Below are 11,848 nucleotides of genomic sequence, written 5' to 3' on the forward strand. Positions count from 1 at the left end.
GTGGTACCTGGGGGACAGTGCAGCCATGCCCTGTCCCCCGGCTTCCACTGTAGCACGTGCGCGCGACCCAGTCTGAGGCGCTCATTCGCTTTCTGACGCCTGTCGGAATTTAGCATGGCAGCATCCCGTGCCTCAGTCAATTTCGCAAGGTTAAATTTAACATGGTCGGCCAATTTAGTTTTTCCCAGCGGCGCGGGGATCTGCAGCTGTGCCCGAACAGGTGGGTCAGGTTCGCGGCCATACATGAGGAAGACGGGTGAAAATCCCGTCGCAGCATGGGGGGCCAATCTGTATGCTGCCAGGACCCCTTGAATTTGCAAGTCCCAATCGGTCTGTGAGTCCGAAACCTGCTGCGACAACATAGACGTGATGGTTCGATGCAGACGCTCGACCATCCCGTCAGTTTGTGGGTGATAGGGAGAGGTACGAATTTTTTTCGTTCCCAGGAGCTCACAGACCTGTTGGAGGAGTTTGCCGGAAAAAAATTTTCCCTGGTCGGTCAGCAGCCGCTCCGGAGCACCTTTGTCCATGACGTAACCTTGGACAAAGGCCTCCACTAACGGGCTAGGGGAGGCTGTCTGGCCCGACACTGGTAAGTCGGGCTACGGTACCTGGAGTCCCAGAGCACTAGCTCTGGTTCTCGGGACCACGCCGCTGGCTCGGTCCTGCGCGGCCCTGACAAGGGCGGCGTCCCAGGGGAGTCCAGGGCTCTAGCTAGACGATCTTCGGTCTTCACTGGTTTAGCTTTAACATTCTGCCCCGAGCCCTCTGACACATCCCCCTTTATACTCCACCCCCGCTGAGGGGTGGGGCCCCGGGCTGCCTGGTGCGGACATCGTTGAGAGCACCCCCCCCCGTGCACTCACGTAGCCCCGCCCACTGTGTTTGTTTCCCATAAGCTGCCATGCATAACGGCTCTCTCTCTAACACCCCTATATCGGCACAGGGGAAGGGGGGAAGGAGTTTTGTCGAGTCGTGGCTGTAGGAGTTCATGGGGGGGGGGGGGGGTTTGTGGCATGCAGGGAAGGGTTGGGGCTGCCACAGGGGGGAGAGGGGGCAGGGTTTGTGGCGTGCAGGGACGGGTGGGGCTGGAGAAATTAGCATGTAAAGAAGCTCAAATTAGTAATCGGACAACAAGGCACACGGGTGGGTGAGTGAAAATCATGGCAGTTAAAACTTGGTGCGGTTCATCACATCCTTTCAATGATTGCTCAATCTGAATCCATCTTCTCGATTAAAGTTTTGTCTGTGTTTGTATATTTGGATGGCTTCATGAACAAATCTCTGATGGTGGCCCAAGGGTTTGCAGAGCACCTTGGTCTCGGAGAAAACAATGTCATGTGTGCCGACAGAGTTGAAACAATGATCCGCCACCACCGAGGTGTTGGTTCTGCCATGTTTCAAATCTGCTTTGTGTTCGCCAACCTGGTCTGAGACACGTCGCTTCGTTTCACCAACATAATTGCTGCCGCATTGTCAATAGAGTCCCTGACCTGGAGAAATTTTAAAACAATCGCTAGAAATGTCATATCGCTTTCTAATGTTTTGGAGAGTGTCCATCCCCCCTGAGTTAGACGAGAGATTACCCACCCTGCTGATTCCCACTCTTTTCTAAGCCGGCCAGCTGACCCCCTTGCCCCCAATTCTGAGGGATGTATTATCCCACATAGGAGAGAGTCGCTGGAGACCAAAGGTGATAGGGATCAGTCTATTTCTCAGGATCCAGAGGGTTGTGTTGACCGAGAATAGTGGTTTAAAATCCGAGGGCTTATCTCTAAGGTACGAGTGGACTATTTTCTCAAGGCTTCAGGGAGATACTGATGCCTCTTCCCACTTCCAGGAGCCCTGTCTGTTCTTGTTGAGCCAATGCTTGACTGTAAGGAGGCCTCCCGATAAGTAGTACTTAGCTAAATCAGGTAGCGCCAGCCCACTGCATTTCTTCCCCTGAGTTATGGTATGGTTGTCGATCCTGGCCACCTTGTGGCGCCAGACAAAAGAGGCTAAGAGGGAGCGGAGCTTACTGAAGAATTTCTGAGTTATCTTTGTTGGGATCATCCTCAGATGGTAGTTGGCCTTCAGAAGGGTCATCATTTTGACCAAGTGAACCCGATTGGGGAGTGATAGCGGAATATCGTCCCAAATGGCTAGGGAGGCCTCAATCTCCAGAAACAAAGGGGGGGGGGGAGTTATGTTTTAAGAGGTCCGCTCGGTTGGAAGTGATATATATTCACCCCGAGGTACTTGATTTGGTAGGGGCACCAGCTGAAGGAGGAGACGTTGGGCGGAGGTCTTCCCGAAATCGGGGACAGAGGCATGATTTCTGACTTTGTGACTTTGACTTTATAGCCTGAGACTGCACCGTACTCTGCAGTAAGCTTCAGGACGGCAGGTATTGAAGTGTCCAGTTTTGTGATGGTAAGCAGAGCATCATCCGCGTATAAATGGACTTTATTTTAGACTTTCTCGTAGAGGATACCTAATATCTCCTAATTACTTTATATCCTGGCTGCCAGAGGCTTAATTGCAATTGCAAAAAGGAAGGGTATTAGGGGGCATCCCTGTATCACGCCTCTAGTGAGGGGGGACCTCTCTGAGACAAACCCATGAGTAGTAACTGTCACAGTCGGATGAGCATAAAGGAGTTTGCACATTTCGATGAACCATGGGGGGAAGGCTAGCCTCTGGATGATGCCAAAAATAAACATCCACCTACCCAATTGAATGCCTTCTCCCCATCTAGTGCAATGGCATACGCTTTCGTGCTTGACCTGGAGGAAATATCAACCGAGTTGACCAGGGTTCAGATGTTGTCTGAGGGATCCCTGCCTTTGACGAACCCCATCTAGGCAGGGCCGATGACCTCCGGAAGGGCTTTCTCAATGTGCCGCACCAGGGTTTTAGCATACAGCTTATAGTCCGTATTCAAGAGAGTTATGGGCCTGTAGCTCTTGGTCTGGTATACGGGGGATCCCGGTTTATGTATGACAGTGATTGTCGCCTCTTCCATGGAGTCCGGGTGTTTCCCTTGTCAAACAGACTCGTTTAAAGTGTCAAGGAGGTCTGTTAGAATCGGGGGGCCCAGGCTTCTGTAGAACTCCAATGGGAAGCCATCCGGGCCTGTGGCCTTCCCTGCGGGGGAATAACCCAGGGCCTCCAGAAGTTCGGGGAGCCAGATCGGGGCTTCCATAGCTTCCCTCCAATCTGGGTAGATATGGGGTAGGGGAGTCTCAAGTAGGAATTTCTCTATATGAGGGCTCGATGGAAGGTCTGACCAGTAAAGGTGCTTGTAGAAGCTGCAGAACTTCATATAAATCTCCGCTGCCCTCGTCCTGAGGTGCCCATCGGCATCCTTGATCCCAGAAATGTGGTTACAAGTTTGCTTGCGCTTGACCAGCTGGGTTAAGAGCTTAGTCGTTGAGGGAGCTTGGTCATGGAGGGAGAGCGGTCGTGAAACGGATTTTGGTCCTCATAAATAGGGAGGTTTGGTCATTTAACACCTTGTCTAGTTCCAACTTTCGTCTATTGACATCCCCTTGGACCGCACGAGATTATGTTGATTTGAATAGGCGATGTTTCTCATTCAGTTTCTCCTCCAGCTCTAGGATGGATTAGCCTTTTATTTCTACCTCCAGGCCCCTTCTGAGATTAAATTGCCCCTGAGGGTAGCTTTAAAGGCATCCCAGATGGGGGGCAAGGGGAGGGAGTATGGGGGGCAATGCGAATTAACCGAAATTACCAAGCCGACCGAAAAAGATACAATCCCATACCAAAAAAACAAACCCCCTTGCACTCCCTTTACAGAGTGATCTCCAACACAAGAATCAAATAAAACTGTGCTATGAAAAATAATGGAGGTTTATGGCGGGTGGGGCAGTGGCGAGAAAGGTGAAGTGGGATGGTGATGCGTGGGGTAAGAGAGGCCGTGATATGGGGGGAGGGGGTTGGTGAAGTTGGGTGGAGTTGCGGGGGTGGAGTTGCGGAGGTGGTGCGGGCGGGGGGACACGATGGGGGATATCACGTTGGTCCCGAAGATCCACCAAGGCCCAAGCCTACCCTGTTTCCTGATCCTGCTGCTCCTTTATCGTCTATGATGTTTAGCAGGTAAAGGGAGGGTTCAATTGTCTCTGTCTAGGACCCCCTCTTATGGGTCTGTAAAAAATAAAAAATATGCATCAAAATAAAAAGGTGCTTCTCGTCACTCACATGCAGTAGTTGGTGAGGTCACTCGAAAGAGAAGCTTACTCCGGCATGACGTCACTGGAAGTTAATAAGTTAATTTAATCACTTTTAAATAATTTGTACACTATCATCATAAAAACAAACTGTGGGTGCCACAGTGGTAACACCTGTGCCTCACAGCAAGGAGATCCTGGGTTCAATTCCCAGCTCGGGCACCTTTCTGCGTAGATTTTGTATGTTCTCCTGCTTTCCTGCATGTGTTTTCTCTGAGTTCTGTGGTTTTCTTCCACGATTAGAAAAGCACACAATATAACTGGTATTGGAGAAACATCCCAATGCTGAAAAAATATCTGCAAATTACTCAATTGGGATTAAATATAGCAACATTCCCTCATACTGTACAAAAAGCGTGCAAGTTTTCCTCGCTTTCAAACAAGTCTGAAGTGTCAACTACAACAGCTAGAAGGAAGAGAGTGATGGTGAGGTGTGGCAACATCGGCCTTTTGTTGTACAAACATGAACAAAATAATGGCTATCATTTCAATTTCATTAGACTGTGTAAGTTTTTTGCGGCTATGCTGAATAGCTCTGCGTGTTTGGTATGTCTAACACCAGTGTGGGGGGTTTATGAAATGAAACCCATAAAGATTGCCAGCCCACTGCTGCACTAATGTGGCTACTCAAATATATCTATCCCCTGTCTATTTTATAGCTCTGTTTTTTAAATGTTGCAATTCAAGTCACTGGTCAAAACGTAATACTGTTGCAGGGGCGGCCCTAGACTAGCTGACAGGCGCTCTAGGCGAAACATGTAATCGGCGCCCCCACCCCCAAACCCCGAGGGCAGATCTAGGCTGAGGTTTTTGGTAAACTGGTATACATTTTGCCCTTATTTTCAGTTTAATGTTTTTTAAGTGTATATTTTTAAATAGAGGAATAATTATTCGGTTTGTCCGTCTGATCAACCAATACATTCTCAGAAATGTTGAGAAATTAATTATAATATTCCCTCTGTACCCACACGGGAATTAAAAAAATGGCATTCGTTATTTTATTTGTATTTTTTTACTCGAATTTGGCGCCCCTCTTAACTTGGTGCCATAGGCGACCACCTAGTTCGCCTATGCAAACATGCCGCCCCTGTACTGTTGCCATTCTGGGGTGGAGCAATTTAATATAAAGTAGTCAGGTTGATTGATGATCCAGCACTCACTAATACACTGCACTCACCAGTGGTCAGTCACCTCATTTTCACTCTTTTATCACTACTACCATGGTTACTGTTCCCATGAACTTCGCTTATTAATATCTCCTCCCATGTTGAATACTCGGTCTACGAGATTGGCTGTTTTATTTAATCCATATATTGTGTTCAATCACCATCCTGGAGGTGAGACCACTTCTATTTCTCCATTTTTCCTCGCACTACTCCTTTGTGGAATTTCCTGCTGTTGTCTCTTTTCCCAAGCTCTTATCAACTTACTGAAATCAAGAAATGTATTCACGCTCGTCAAATGCAACACTTATACTGCTGTGTGTTGCAGGCCACAGCATTTTGTTCCTTTGAACCTATTCTCAGCAATTCTGTAAAACATTTTTTTTTTCCCACAGGCAGGATCCTGATCTGAAGAAGATCCTGGTGGCTTGTCCCAACTCGCCGCTCTCCTACCCGACGCAGGGACTGCAAGTGCCGCCAACACAGACCATCCTTATACCGGGTGAGAGGCACGAAACACTGCAAATCATTTCATGGAAACATGAAGAAGGTTTACGTGATTATACAATTACCTGATAATTATCATCGTCCACTGTGTTCAATTTAATGCTCGATGAAAGCCTCCCCAAGCCGCCTTAATAATGTAATATTTACATTCGGATAGTGACAATTCAGGAGCCGAGGTTGAGAATAAATATCGAGAAAACCAAGCTGTGACTGGACTATTTTTTGTGTTCATCGATGGCTGTTTGGTTTGTCTGAGCTCATGGACTTCCTTTCAAAGAATATTGGGTTTGGGACTTTTGGAGTATCTCCAGGTGACCTTTTAGAACCGATAACCCCAAAAACCGAGCTGACCCACCACAATTATTTGGTTAACCCTAAACCACCGACATAGACAAACAAATCAAGTTGTCACTTGTACAAGCTTTTTAATTAGCAAATTATTATTTTGCTATTGTAATGGCTGAATTTAAATTAAATACTATATTCAAGAGACGTTTGTAAAGAAAAGTTGACGTTTTGTGAATAAATAATCCAAACTTGATTCTAGTTTTAGATATTCATTGCCGGTTTGGCAAGCCATTTGAATCCAGAGCCAACAACAACAGCAACTTCAACTAACAAACAATGTACGGCTTTTGTACTCTTCCATGGATTCCTGTATTATCTGAACAATTGGGAAACTGCTTTATAAGAGTAATGTCACACCAAAAAGATCCTTTCCTCACATCAGAGAAATGTAGCATATTGTACTTAGTCCTGGGTTCTGACTGCCAAAATTGTATATATCTGAGAAGCAGACACACTTCTAGTCATGAGAATTAAAGAATAAATAAGTATAACCCGTAAAAACAAAGTTTTTCACTATAAATCCTTTATATGCGTGGCAGCGAACTTAATATAAAGGATTTAAAAATATATTCGCCTGTGGAGGACGCGGGGATCGATCCTGCGACCTTTGGCATGGGAAGCGAGGGCGCTACCAACTGCGCTACTCCGCCACGGCCTGTGGAGGGGTTACGCTCTGGGCTCTTACACTGTGACGTTCAGCCAAAGCCATGAATGAGTTCTATTTGAATATATGTAAAATAAAAAAAACTTTGCCTAAAAAGTGTAAAATTTTGGGAATTTTTTTCCACGAACATTAATTGTCTCGCACAACGAGTCTGTGTGGAAAATGTCAGCTCGATTAGATCACGGGAAGTGGGTTCAAAAACGACCGAAAGATTTGCAGGGTCGTAAGCAAGCAAGCAAGCACGCAAGCAAGCACGCAAGCAAGCAAGCAAGCGAACTTAATATAAAGGATTTAAAAAGGCAGTACATCAGTGTCAAACCGAGATTTCATAAATTGCAGGACACAATGTGAACATACATTTCATCTTAAATAGCATTATTTCAATCACAGTCAATTATTAATCATACTAACTTTTGTCATTGTGTGTATTTTTATCATCTTGTATTCCGCAGGTTTAAGTTTGTATGCAGATAAAAGAGACATATACACGGTCAGTACATATGTGGTAACTCCGACACACGTCCTTATTTTACTAAGAGCCTTTATTGTGGACACCAACACTATTTTTATGCCCGGGCTTCGGTTCTTGATGCTCGAACTTCGTCTTCTCTCCAAGCCGCCCCTTCCCCTTGAGAATCGAATGAGAATCGAGTCAATTTAATTTTTAACTCATTGATTTGGACCCTTCTATGTCCAATTTCTAGACTTCATCTAGCAGTGACTGATAATTATCAGCGATTATAATCGTTCTAATTATTTTTATGCGTGAGAAATAACCGGGATTTGTGGAGAAATACCACACATACGTCAGAAAACCTGCTTATTTCAATGGAATATGATACCGAGTTCAGCAAGTATGCTAATGCAAGGAATGGCATGAGATGAATGATCCATGATGATTCCGCTTGAGTCTTCCGCCATTGCCGATCATTACTACAACGCTGTGGGCTCTCATGATATTGTCTTTTCCGAGACCAAGGTGCTCTGAAAACGTTCTGGCTACCATCAAAGGTTTGTACACGAAGCCATCCAGATATACAAACACAGACATAACTTTAACCGTGATGATGGGTACAAACTGAGTAATCATTGGAAAGATGTTATTAACCATACAAAAAAGATTTAACTACACATATTTGGATCATCTTATTTGACAGGTACTATTCTACTTTACCGAGTGTTGACATCCCCAGCGTTTAATAGTACTCTTCTTTTTGTATTTGAATTGTCAACCAACACCGGGTAAAACGACAACATGTGCACCTATTGTTCTCTTTCAGCCCCGCCCACCCCCCCCCAACACGTTCCATTCATTGGCTACCACATTCAGATAAGACCCTCCCCTCCTCCCCCTTAACTTGTATTTAAGAGCTTGTCTCTTGGAATTTTGCTTCACTTGATACAGTAAATATAGCTGTGACGGTCCCACCTGATGACGGAGACTTGTGTTGCCTCCGAAACGTCGTGATTTATAATTTTATTTCTATTATATTTTTTCTATTATTTTATTATTATTATTATTATTTCTTTTTACCTACGTGACTTTACCGAAAAAACCTAAGAGTATGAATTCTTGTAGTCACGAAAGCTTCAAATCTAGAATTATCTATTTGAGTTTGTTATACATTTTTCAAGCGGAGCTGCACCAATTTCTGGGTTTTTGTTTCAGTGTTTCTGAGACAACGCTTCTCTGTCCACCCCAGGTGACACTGTCCGCGAAGCTGGGCGTGCTGGACACGGTGGCGGAGGTGGAAGAGGTGACATTAGAGGGGCTGGGCGAGTCGCGCCTTTCCCTGAGCAGCCCCCACCTGGAGAACCTTAACCTGCAGCTGCGCACAGTCACGTACACAAACACAGTGTACCAGCCGGGCACCTCTGAGATGGATCTTAATTTTAGAACTTTCGTGACTGCAGGAATTATTATTTGGTTCTTTCGGTTAAGTCACGTCTAAAGATAAAATAATAAATTAAATTAAATAATAGAATACGACGTTTCGATTGCAACACAAGCAATCATCATCAGGTATAATGAAATAGCGACATAAAATCTAACCAGAAAACTATAGACAGACATATTAGCAGACAGATATCACCAAGATACATAGAGAGAGCAACACAGGTAACAGAGAGAGGTGGTCGTCTCTGTGGGGTGGCCTTAAATAGACAGAGGAGGGCGGACGCAGAGAGAGAGAGGGGGGTTAGAGAAAAAAATTAGCATATCAATGAGTGGACAACAAAACGTGGTGCTGCAAGTGCGATGACACGGCAAGCAAGCTTGAAAATCAGGAGAAGGACACACTAAAATTAAATAACCTAGTAAAATATCGAAATGTAATGTAATACAACACAGAGGGTCGGTCAACACACAATTAACGCATAGCCTGGTTGATTACGTATTTCAAAGATTGCTAAGTTAGAATTTAAGTGTGAACATTCCAAAGAGAGGACACAGGCAGAGAGAACAAGTAGTCAGAGAGAGAGAAAAAAGAAGATAAGTTTAAAACTTCCATCCTTAGAAGACCACTTCTGACGCCAGTTGTAGTAGGTTCCAGGAGACTTGGACGACGTAGTTGGAGGCACACTTATTTATTAAGCACAAAGTACATAACAGGCCGAGATGTACAACACTTGAAGGGGTATCGGCCCCTTCACCCGTCTAACTGGGAGATCCACACTCTATGTCACAGCTAGCCTATTCCTAGGTCCTCCACTACCGGGCTAGGGGAGGCTAGCTAACCCAGCCCTGGTTAAGCTGGGATTACGGCACCCTGAGTCCCCAGACCGTTTATGGTGCACAGCATCGGCTCTGGGCTCTCGGGGCCATGCCACTGGCTTGCCCTGGTCGGTGCTGAGAAGGACAGCGAGCCAGGGGAGTCCCAGGGCCTATCTAGCAGGTCTTCTTGCTTCACTGGTTAAGGCTGAACACTGAACCCCGAGCCCTCCGGCTCACCGCCTTATATAGCAACTCCCCCCACTGAGGGGTGGGGCCGTGGGGGATCCCAGCTCCGTGTCAGCCCCCCAGGCTGAACGGTGCGGACGTCGATGTAAGCGCCTCTCGGCGTACGGGCATAACCACGCCCAGTGTGTTTGTTAAGACCTCCGTAACACCTCTACATATGTATGATGAGCTGATATTATGACCAACAAGAGAAAATACCATTTCGAGCTCCCTGTAGTGGAGGCTTTTCTACCAGCTGTGGCATGAGCGAGCAATAATCGCAGGACTGACCCTATCAATTGTTTTATTGCCAAGTTCATGGAGATTAGCACAATTCACACAATAGAAAAATCCCATTCAATAATCAGTGTCAAACATCGTCTCTTAAAGCTTCCACTCTGCGGTCCTATGTGCAGGGCTGGTTTGCTGGCAGGAACCTCGCCATCTCCCAGGTGATGACCAAGTACCTGCTGAGGGTGGATGACGACTTCCTCTTCTCGGAGAAAACGAAGCTGGAGCGCATGGTGGAGGTGCTGGAGAAGAATTCCCTGGATGTGGTGCGTTTGCTTCGACTCACAGTGATGTGTGAAGGGTCACAGGATCATATGCACATGACCTTTATGTTATTTTTTTACTGCGTTGGCAAGGTGGGTGGCGTTCATCTTCTTGGTTCTTTCGGTAAAGTTACGTAGAAGGGAAGTAATAAAATAATACAAATTAAACATAATAAAATAATTCTCACGACGTTTCGGCCACAACGCAAGCAGCCGTCAGGTGAAGAACAGGTCTGGCGTTTTGAGCCAGAACGCCTTTCAGCACGTGTTCAAGGTGGTGCCTGGAGACTCGGATGGAGACTGCTTGTACCGCAAGATGAGCACTTACCGTCGACTGGACGGCTTCGCGACCTGTTCACTGGTAGACATGGTGGTGAACTTCTTCCTGGCACGCACCGAGGACATGCGCAGCGTCAGTTTCGACCCTCAGTTTAGTCGCATCGGTCACCCCGGTACGTACACTCTGGTGAACTAACATTCACGAGTGGTCAGTGTCTATTCAAGTTCACTGCTGTGGAATGTTAATGTTGCCTTCATGTAAGAATTACTGAGATATGATGATCATGAATACTATTTAATCAATGTATAAGATGTGATTTTTCTTCGTTGATAAAAACTAATATTTCTGTTTATCACAGAATAAAACGTGCGTATTATTTTAAATGTTACAACGAATGATTCAGGACCCTCAGTGTTCTGCTTGTACCTAGCATAGTTTTTTGTTGGGTCTTTTAATCCTTGTTTTCTTGGTCTTTATGATTTTTGTACTGACTATGCCTGAATATTCTTTTGATTGATTTTTTCTCAATCGCGAAATGTATTGCTTTTCCAGTTGGGTGTCTGTATCTTACTTGTATAATTGTACTGTCTGGATTTTTACAATTGTGAAATGTTTTTTCTCACATCTGCATTTCTATATGGCTCTGCAATGATGTCATAGCTACAGTCAGTCCCACCATGAGACAGAAGCAGGAAGAGGAAGGGGGTATAGGGAAAAAAACACAAGGCTCATTTACTTTTTTAGTCATTCATTCTCTGATTTGTTCATTATAATGCAGAATACAGCAAAGTCTAAACAGCGGGTACATCATATAAAATAGGATTCCATATTAACCAATAATTTATCATAAAGTGAACATGTGGCTGGAAGCACAAGGGCCATATAACTTACATTTTAACTTAAAACTTTCGTGACTGCAGGAATTCATATTCTATGGTTCTTTTGGTAAAGTCACGTAGATAGAAGGGAAAAAAGTGAATAAAAATAAAAAATAAAATAAAAATAATTAAAAACAAAAAAACACTCATGTAGACTGTAGCCTGGTTATTAAGGTTGGTGAGTGTACTGGCAGTCTATAATGTAGGCTGTAGCAATGGTTATTAAGCTGGGTGAGTGTACTGGCAGTCTATAATGTAGACTGTAGCCTGGTTACAGTCTACAT

General features: G+C 45.2%; 1 long non-coding RNA gene across 1 annotated transcript in view; it reads left to right on the forward strand.

Annotated features, from left to right (window-relative positions):
• Positions 1-9,104, forward strand: part of LOC144717749 (uncharacterized) — a 38,842-nt gene extending 29,738 nt beyond the window's left edge. The window contains exons 4-6 of the long non-coding RNA XR_013585143.1: positions 5,791-5,897; positions 7,367-7,925; positions 8,618-9,104. This is a non-coding gene — a long non-coding RNA (uncharacterized LOC144717749). The remainder of the gene's footprint in view (positions 1-5,790; positions 5,898-7,366; positions 7,926-8,617) is intronic.
• Positions 9,105-11,848: the final 2,744 nt, after the last annotated feature.

The sequence above is a fragment of the Lampetra planeri genome, chromosome 1 (genome assembly GCF_965212315.1).
Source record: "Lampetra planeri chromosome 1, kcLamPlan1.2.h2, whole genome shotgun sequence".
In the NCBI taxonomy this organism is placed as follows: Eukaryota; Metazoa; Chordata; class Hyperoartia; order Petromyzontiformes; family Petromyzontidae; genus Lampetra; species Lampetra planeri.